The following is a 9,168-nucleotide window of genomic DNA, read 5'->3' as shown; positions in this document are numbered from 1 at the left end:
ATAGACATACTCTATGCAAAACTTGTTGGAAACGAACATGCTGAAGAATTTCACCCAACCTATTGCCGAGAAGCTTAAGTATAATACTTACACAATAGAATACATCTGATTACTTTTCATTATTTTCGTCTATTTACTAGTCTCTGCAATGTCTACTTTTGTATTGATACATTAAGTTAAGTAAATGAAAGGAGTTATTACTGTTCACTGAAAGCCTATAAATATGGTTCCATTTTCTTTGCAGACAGAAATAATTGCCAAAGTATGTGTTTCTTTTTCTTTGAAAAGCTGCTTTTCTCCGACTAAATCAATACTGTTTCCAAAATTAATTATTTCTTTTCAACATTATTCCCATGATAATAGCTGCAGTCTACAGTACTTTATCTGTCTATGCTTGATTAAAGCCCCCATCACACCAAACTAGTTCTCAAAACGTCCCAGCCCGTCCTAAAATATTGTTAAACGGGCTGCAATCTGGCTAGAACGTCTGTACTTTGGCCAGAAAATATGTACAATGTGATCGTAGTTAGTTCTTAAACAGTCCTCGATACGTTTATCGCGTCTTTATCCCGTCTGAATACGTTTATAGTAAGTTCAGTTCGGAAAAAATGCCCGTTCACCTCATGTGGACACCGTTTGTAGGCAGCCCAAGTCCGTCTGTAGTCAGATTAAAGAAGTTCGTAACTAGTCCTACTTCGTTCCGAGTACGTCGAAATACGTTCTAACTAGTTGTTAACTCGACCACCTCGTTCACAGACAGTTTAGCCCGTTCTGATTACGTCCTCATCTCTCCCTAGTACGTTCAGAACGTAAATTCCAATCACGTTCTGGCCCGATGGCTATTGAAAGCCATCACGTTTCGCCCAGTTCTCATTCTCGTTTGTCTCTTCAACCTCTTCCACAGCAATAGGAAAGTATCAATATGACTTCAAAGAAAAGTGAAGCCAAACAGAGACGGGGTGTGAGGTTTTAAAGCAGTAAAAGACCAATGTCTTACAAAAGCCGATACAGAGTCTCCTGAGTCAGCCCCTGAACGTGAAAGTCGAGAGGATGAGCGTCGTAATTTATTCCCTGCACCTTCTGACGACTGTCTCCAAGTCCGAGGATGAAGGAGGAAAGAGTCAGAAACCAAAAGGCATAAACTTGGCTGAACCTTGTGCCCAAATCTTGAACCTGTACGACAACGGCATGTATTTATACCCTAACTTGTGTAATTGTACTGCAGACAGGATTGACGTTGTAGGAAATGTGAATAAACGTACTAAACGTACTAAAAACGTGCGGAGCGTACTAAGAACGTTTTGTAAACTCATAGAACTGTTTTGAAACGTATTGCAAACTTAGTATTTTATTTTGATCGTATTCAGACAGAATAACGACGCACTAAGGATGAAATGCGGTCGAGTTCAGTCTTTCTGTGAACGGGTTAAACTAGCTACAAACGGATCCGGTCGGTCTGCCCACGTACTTAAATTGACCCCCGATCGCATTACGTCATACCACGTCTCTAGTACGATCGAAGTACGGTGGATCAGTTCTTAGTACGTCCATCTCGTTTTAAGTACGTTGTCAGTCCGTCTAACTGTAGAAGGGAAAGATCGGCAGAAATTTTTGAGTAGGCTCAAAGTTCTGGAGCACCGTTCCAGTTCAACCCCGTCTAAGCCAGTCCATAAAGTTCTTAGACAGACTGTAGAACGTCGTTACTACGTCTGTTCCGTTGCCACACAGTTTTAGCCCGTTCGGCTACATTTTTTAGAACGTACTGAAAACGAGCTTGGTGTGATGGGGGTATAACAGATATTTGTTTATATTATTATGATATCCTGAGAGACGGCAAGCTCTTTGGTATTAAAGCAAAATACCAATTTGAGTTACAGGAAATAAAGTCTATTTACGATAATTCGAGCATTGGGAAAGGTTTTATGTTCGTATTTGTTATTACTGTCAGTTTTACCAGGATTAACCACGTAGACAATAATTGAACTAAAATCATCAAATTTATTACGACCCACGGTGAAATAAATGGAGTGTTTCACATAAACTATTGACTGATGTGTAATTTTATTATCGCAATCTTATTTATGATTTAGAATGCTGAAATAAAATAATTAAAATTTGAATATAAACTAGTAGCAACACATTTTTCGTTTAATCGGTTAAACGCTGAAATACAAACTGTAAATTTAATACATATTGCTATGCTGTATGAATTATTATATTACAATGCCACTTTTTCATGCGTGTACGTGTTAAAAGTGCTTTCAGTTAGACGTTGAAGTGATTACGTATCTAAAAATAGACATAATACGAAACAAATGGAAAGCATTCTCCAACGGGTCCAATCAATATAATGCGGCTATTGGTCTTAGAGAAACAACACTTAATATGTTTCCGCGGGCATGAGTAGGTCTGTGTACATGTTGGTTTATGCCACGTACTGGAGAAAAAACTTGCAACATCCCGATCTGTAGGTATATTAAGATTATCCTATATGGATGAACAGTAACTCATTCTATGTCCAAAAATAGTTCTAGATTAGTTTTGTATCAGTACTTGTAGGCTCGATTAAATATAAATATCAGATCAGTAAGATACTGTTGATTGCTTTACTATAATAGATCAGCTACCAACATTTTATACAAAATTATAAGCAAAAGCTATTGCAGAGAACCGGTCCGCCCGCTTAGCTCAATAGGGAGAGCGCCAATCTACGGATCGCGTGGTCGTGAATCGTTCCTGGGACGATGCGTATGTTCTCCGTTAATATTTGATATCTGATTCGCGCGATACAACTTGAAACACACACAAAAAATAAACACTAAGAATGTAAATAACTGATATACTAGTATGTAGACAGCGAAAACGAATTATTCAATCGCATTACCATTAATGTTTCCTTAATGTATACACAGAAAATCATATTAGGTCTTCCAGCATCTGCTTTAGTCGCAGTAAATTTGTACTTTTGTCTCACGTTTGATCTCACATAACAATACTTGATTTTGTCCTCAGGAAGCTTGCTAGAAATAATAACTGTTCCACCCGTTCTGGTTTGCCAACACTCAGTTTCGTACACTGATTTAATGTTCATAACGAGCAGTTTAAAAGGAGCTAAAAGAGGAATATGTTGCAGATACATTACAAAATTTGATCATTATTTGGTTAATGCAGCACGGGTTTATACTTGATCAAATTATATATTGATGACTTGTTCTCAAAATTATCCAAAGACTTGGTCCGACAACTGGAACAGACTCAATAGCCCGTTCAGCTGGTACGGAAGGTGTGTCAGTTTTGTTAATGTATTGTAAATACATATACGAAGTGCAAAGTAAAACTTACAAGCAATAAAGACAATACCGATGTAACACACGAAGACATCGTCATTGAAGGGTCAGTGCCAAAATACACCAAACTTCACAGCTAATCTCGACTATGTTTCCAAGATGTGTAAACATAACATAAGCTAAGCAAGAAAAAATACCTACAAAATAACAGGAGAACAAAACGGTAAAAAAATTAAACATAGAAATGCTAATGTAAATTAATGTTAATCTAACAAACCAGCCAAATACGTGTGTACACACTGACGTCACCACTGAGTAACAGGAGAAACACCTTTTATACTAATCAAACGTGTTCATTGTGCATTAATACAAAACATGTTCCGAAGTTATACGAAAGGTTCCGAAGTTACATGATATGTTCAATAGTTACACGATGTGTTCCATAGTTACATGATGTGCTCCATAGTTGCATGATGTGTTCCATAAGTACATGATATGTTCCATAGTTACATGATGTGTTCCGTAGTTACACGAAAGAACAAGACACTATTATAGCTTCGTTGGTTAATATCCTTTGTGAGAGAAGTTATTATTTAATGCCACAAATTACTTTAAGCCTTAGCCTGCTGGCGGCAAGGGATTTTGCCTTTGCCTTTGCGACCAGTGCAGACTATGATCAGCCTACACATCCGTGCAGTCTGATCATGGTCTGCACTGTTCGCCATTCAGTCAGTATCTTTTGGTAAGCACCCCTTTAAACAGTTAATGGTACTGTCAAAATTGAAAGATGGACAAGTTCATTATAGAAAAGCAGGGTAAGAGTTAAACAACAATATCCTCATATTTTAATCAATAGTATAATACAGTCATCTTTGTATTGTATAACTGACGGTAGTCTGTTGCAAGGAGACATTTCAAGTAATTTCATCATATATTTTGTCAGAAATATGAGGAGAAAAATGTTAACAACAAAAAAAAAACTTCACTGCTTTGAGCTAAGAAGAATTGATACGCAAGTAGAATTTTTATATCACGTCATTTATGAAACAGCTGATCACAATTAATACTACATACTACTGCTGTCGTAGCAAAATGTTAGTACATAAGTTTCTCCAAAAGGATAGACTGCAGCTAAATAAAATAATACAACGTGCAGCAGCCGTAAGTTTCCAAGACCAATTTACGGTCGCCAAACAGATTTTAAGACTTTTATCGTGATAGTCAGAGCAATCAATGAGAAGGCATCTGAACGATAAGCATCATAAAGGCTGGGGTTTATTAAGAGTATCCATGAGAGATAAAGAAATCACCCCTATTCCCTCTAATACTAGCTTAAATGAGAATTTATTACGCATTAACTGAACTTCATATCCCGAGTGATAGGTGACTTTTTACGGCCTTCAAGCCCTGGCCAAACATATATAACTGTCAGGCATTATTTTGCATTTAAAATCAGATGGCTTTAGCCTTGATTATCAATAACATATGCTATAATTATGATAATTCGGACGTATGGAATGCAAGCAGTCTGCCGACACATTATACGGCTGCCATTATCGAGCAAGCGATCTATAGTCTAGTTGAGATGCGCAGGAAATGTCGAGTTCTTCAGTCCGGGTGGTTCAATATCCAAGCATCTAAACTATGAACCGTGGTGAACCAGAGGATAAAGCATAAGAAAGCCTTCATATTTCTTTCTTACATGTTTATTGAAATACAACTTAAAGTGATGCCGGAGGGGCCTCTATGGCCGAGTGGTTAAGGTCGCTGACTTCAAATCACTTGCCCCTCATCGATGTGGGTTCGAGCCTCACTCGGGGCGTTGAATTCTTCATGTGAGGAAGCCATCCAGCTGGCTTACGGAAGGTCGGTGGTTCTACCCAGGTGCCCGCTCGTGATGAAATAATGCACGGAGGGGCACCTGGGGTCTTCCTCCGCCATTAAAAAGCTGGAAAGTCGCCATATGACCTATCATGTGTCGGTGCGACGTTAAATCCAAATTTAAAAAAAAATAAAGTGATGCTGGACTTCTTTTATCCAAATGAGTAGTAATAAACCAGACGTCATGCGACCATTGACGTCATAATAGACAACATTATGTTCTCTCACTGGTCCGCGCGTTGGCAGTTGTTTATCGCAAAATATACATCGCATGACCTTCTGCGTCGTTTAACTGACAGACAAATCCTAGTTTTATGTACTTTATGTACAATTCCATACTAGTATCAAAGGTACCACTAAATTCTTAAGTGCAGTCTGGAATTTGGACCATTTAAACAGTTATAGATAAGAAATATACTCAAAGTATTACTTAACTGAGTACAAGAACTATGAGTAATACCAACAGAAACACATGTTTCCTGAAATAACATAATTACCGCTAAATAAGTAACGAAATAGCATTAGATGCATACCTGCATTTGCCGCGTCTGTGCGCAATTTTGTCACAGAATTTATCCTGCCTAATAATACACCACAATAATGCATACAATAATTACCATTCTGCTAGGACCTAATCGGCAAAAAAATATAAGAACTGTCTGATATAATCTCCTTACATAACATATACTACGACGGTCTAAATGAGCAGACAATTATCCTAAAGGTATGTGTAATATTTTCCTCCTCTGTGTTGTCATCCGTCGGCATCTTTGTCGTGTTTTGCAGGTTTCGCACTAGTCTGGCTACCGACTAGATAATCTTTAATATAAAATAATTCTGTTATATGTTCTGACTTTTTTCAGTCTTGGCTCTAATTATCTGTGTTTTGAGAAGATAAAGGACATAATTAAACAAAATTTGAATAGCCTCGGGAGTTATCTCTTGTGAACAAAACACAGGGTCTGATCACAGACTAGTTTCGTACCAACTGCTGACAAGGATGCTTTTAAAATTCAATCACTCTCACAATGTATACAAGTGAACTACATTCTAATTCTGAATGTTTTGGTAAAAGTTTTCCATGTAAAATTGATTCTCGGCAATTACGGGAGATGATGCACACAAGTCTTTGACATTGTAAAACGATCGCATGGAGCTAGGTTTCATGTCCGGTTTTGCGCTGCTAGGGAGAATGCGTTTTTTGAGCTTGACTTTTTCTATTGAATAGTCATCCTTGCTTTTTGCCACTTCCCCAACACCTTCCCCTTTATCTACCCCTTACCTTTTTATCTTGCATATAATAAAAGTTTTCCTATTGTTGGATTTTTGAAGCAACCTGTCTGGTATATCATATATATATATATAGTTTATTTTTGCTTCCGGTCTACTTTTCGATGCATGGTTCTATGGCTGTGTTAAGGGTGCAGTGTGCTTCCTGGAAATCTACCCTAACCTTTTACATATGAAGACGTCGCTGAAGTGGGCCGCAGAGCAGATTCCTTACTTAAACAAATTATCAGAGCACAAGCACTTTGCATGGTAACAATTTCAGTTTAGAAACAATCGTAGCAGAGACACTATGTTTCAAACTGATACATAATTAAGACGTCTTTATTGGCTAGTTTTAAAGCCATTGCATCTGTCTCTGTATGTATTGAACGACCCCCGTACACTATGGAAATATAAAAACTGTTAAATGAGAGGTGAAAAATGTGAATTTCACATTTCACAGTTCTCACCTTATCGTTTTCGATACAAAAATAAAGAAGTGTGAACTGAGAAATGTAAAGTTCAAATTTCTCATATCATAGTTTATATATGTTTCAGTGTAAAGTAAGAAAGAGATCTATGCAATTCACATTTTTGACTTCAAACTTCTCAATTTTTATAACATAAACGAGAATGTTAAATTCATATTCCTCACTTCTCATTTCATAGTTTCTGCATGTTTCCTATCATGTAATAGAAAATGAGATATAGGAAAAGGAAATAGCGAAACAGAAGTCACCATCGGGTTTAAGACTTAGTATGGTTATGTTTGTAAGTATTTTAGTTCCATATGCAACATTAAGTTTAGATCCATGCGAATCAAAGTCTACATTCTACACGCCTTCGTTCGCAACAAATTTGCTACTTGACAAGCACAAAAAACCAACTCAGAACGTAACAAAACTGTCAAATATTTCCTGGCTATTTCCCGTCTTGTCTACGTTGTTTCAGTTTATCCTTCATTATGCAACGCCATATATCTCATACCAGCCTACGCTAATAACATTGTTTCTTATCAGGAATTGCCCACAGAGGTCTCACTACAAACTTTGTAAAAGCGCAGATGTGAAAGTTTTAGGCACATAAAGACGAAACAATATATTATCACTTATTTGTAATACATCTTTGGCTGACTTTTACATTTTTGAATCAGAGAAACTCCAGTATTAACAAATATTAATATATATATTGATACATGACAAACCAGCAATGCCTTTGGTCTTCCTGTTCAATGTACTGCATAAAGATTACCAAGATTAACTTTTGCTGCTGGTTGCTCATAACAACGGCCGCCGCAATCCATATACGTCCAAATATGAGAATATTTCTTTACTTTGAATAGTTTTCTAAACGTGGACGACTTTAGCACGATAATATGATTATGATATGTGTGTGAAATATTATTTACAAAGTAATATGATTTTAATTAGGGGTGATTCCATACTAGTGGACCAATAAGTGGGACATTAATGCTGAATTTCAAAGTTTTATAAATATGATGTTTCTTACTTTGATCTGCTTGTAAAATTATTCTTCTTTCATTAATTTGTAATGGTTAGATAACTTCTGATGATCGGAAGAAGTTTCACTATTCTGTATGTATGCGGTCAAAAATGTAACACTTGTAGCGAATGCCCCAGTTTTTAAATGCTACATAATATTTTATTCTATTTTTGAATGATAACAAATATCCGTATCATTTAAATCATATTTTATTTTCTTAAACACCTTTTTACTTCTATAAATCCCAAACTGAAAAATAACCTTTTTCTTTTAATATAATACACCTATTTATAGTAATTTCAAACAATGCAATTCACATGAAAAGCGTGAAAAACATGAACAAAAGTCCGCCGACGCTGATCCGCTGGTAAACATAATCATTAAATTAACACACATCCGCCATGCCGGCGGATACATATAAATGAATAATATTGCATACTTTGCAACAGTTCAAATTTATAATAAGTTCGCGTACTTCGCGACACTCCCATACCGGAGATTACTCAAAGTCATCTATGTACTCTTGTTCAGCTGTTATTACAGAATCCACTTCTTCATCACCAATGTAATATGTTTTCTTCGTAAAAGTTAATATCAACGTTTGTGTTCGGGTTGTGACATTCGAGGGCACTAATGCCGTGGATATCTCTTCTTCTTTGAGATATTCATCAGCACTGTTTTCATTTATATCTCCATAAGACCTTTCTTCTATGACTATACAGTCATCACTTTCATTTATATCACTATCACTAGTAATGGCATCATCACTTCTACTAATGACATCACGAACACTGTTGACATCATCAGACTCAACTACATTGTCGATCTTATTATCAGTTTCACTTATGACGTCATTATTATTTGTACTCGTGACGTCACGAACATCCTCTGTAACACTGCTGATGTCACTATAATCCAGTTCATCAGCATCCATTTTTTGAAATGTGTTATCATTATTTATCTGTTGACCTAATTCTTCAGTATCAACAGAATCAGATACACTCTGAACAATCACTTCACTTTCTCCATGGTGACACTCTTTTTCAATTTTATCTACTAGTAATTCATTCACTTCTGATTCATCATGATTGGAACACATGTCAGTTTCGTCGTTGTTCTCTTTGTTGTCAACATGTGTATCTGCTTGAAGTAATGATAAGTTATAATCGCTAACAGTTCCAACAAAGTCACGTTCTTCAAGCTCTCCATTTTGTTCTGCCAGTAAGCT

This window comes from Mercenaria mercenaria, chromosome 17 (assembly GCF_021730395.1).
Source record: "Mercenaria mercenaria strain notata chromosome 17, MADL_Memer_1, whole genome shotgun sequence".
In the NCBI taxonomy this organism is placed as follows: Eukaryota; Metazoa; Mollusca; class Bivalvia; order Venerida; family Veneridae; genus Mercenaria; species Mercenaria mercenaria.
This window is presented reverse-complemented; position numbering follows the sequence as displayed.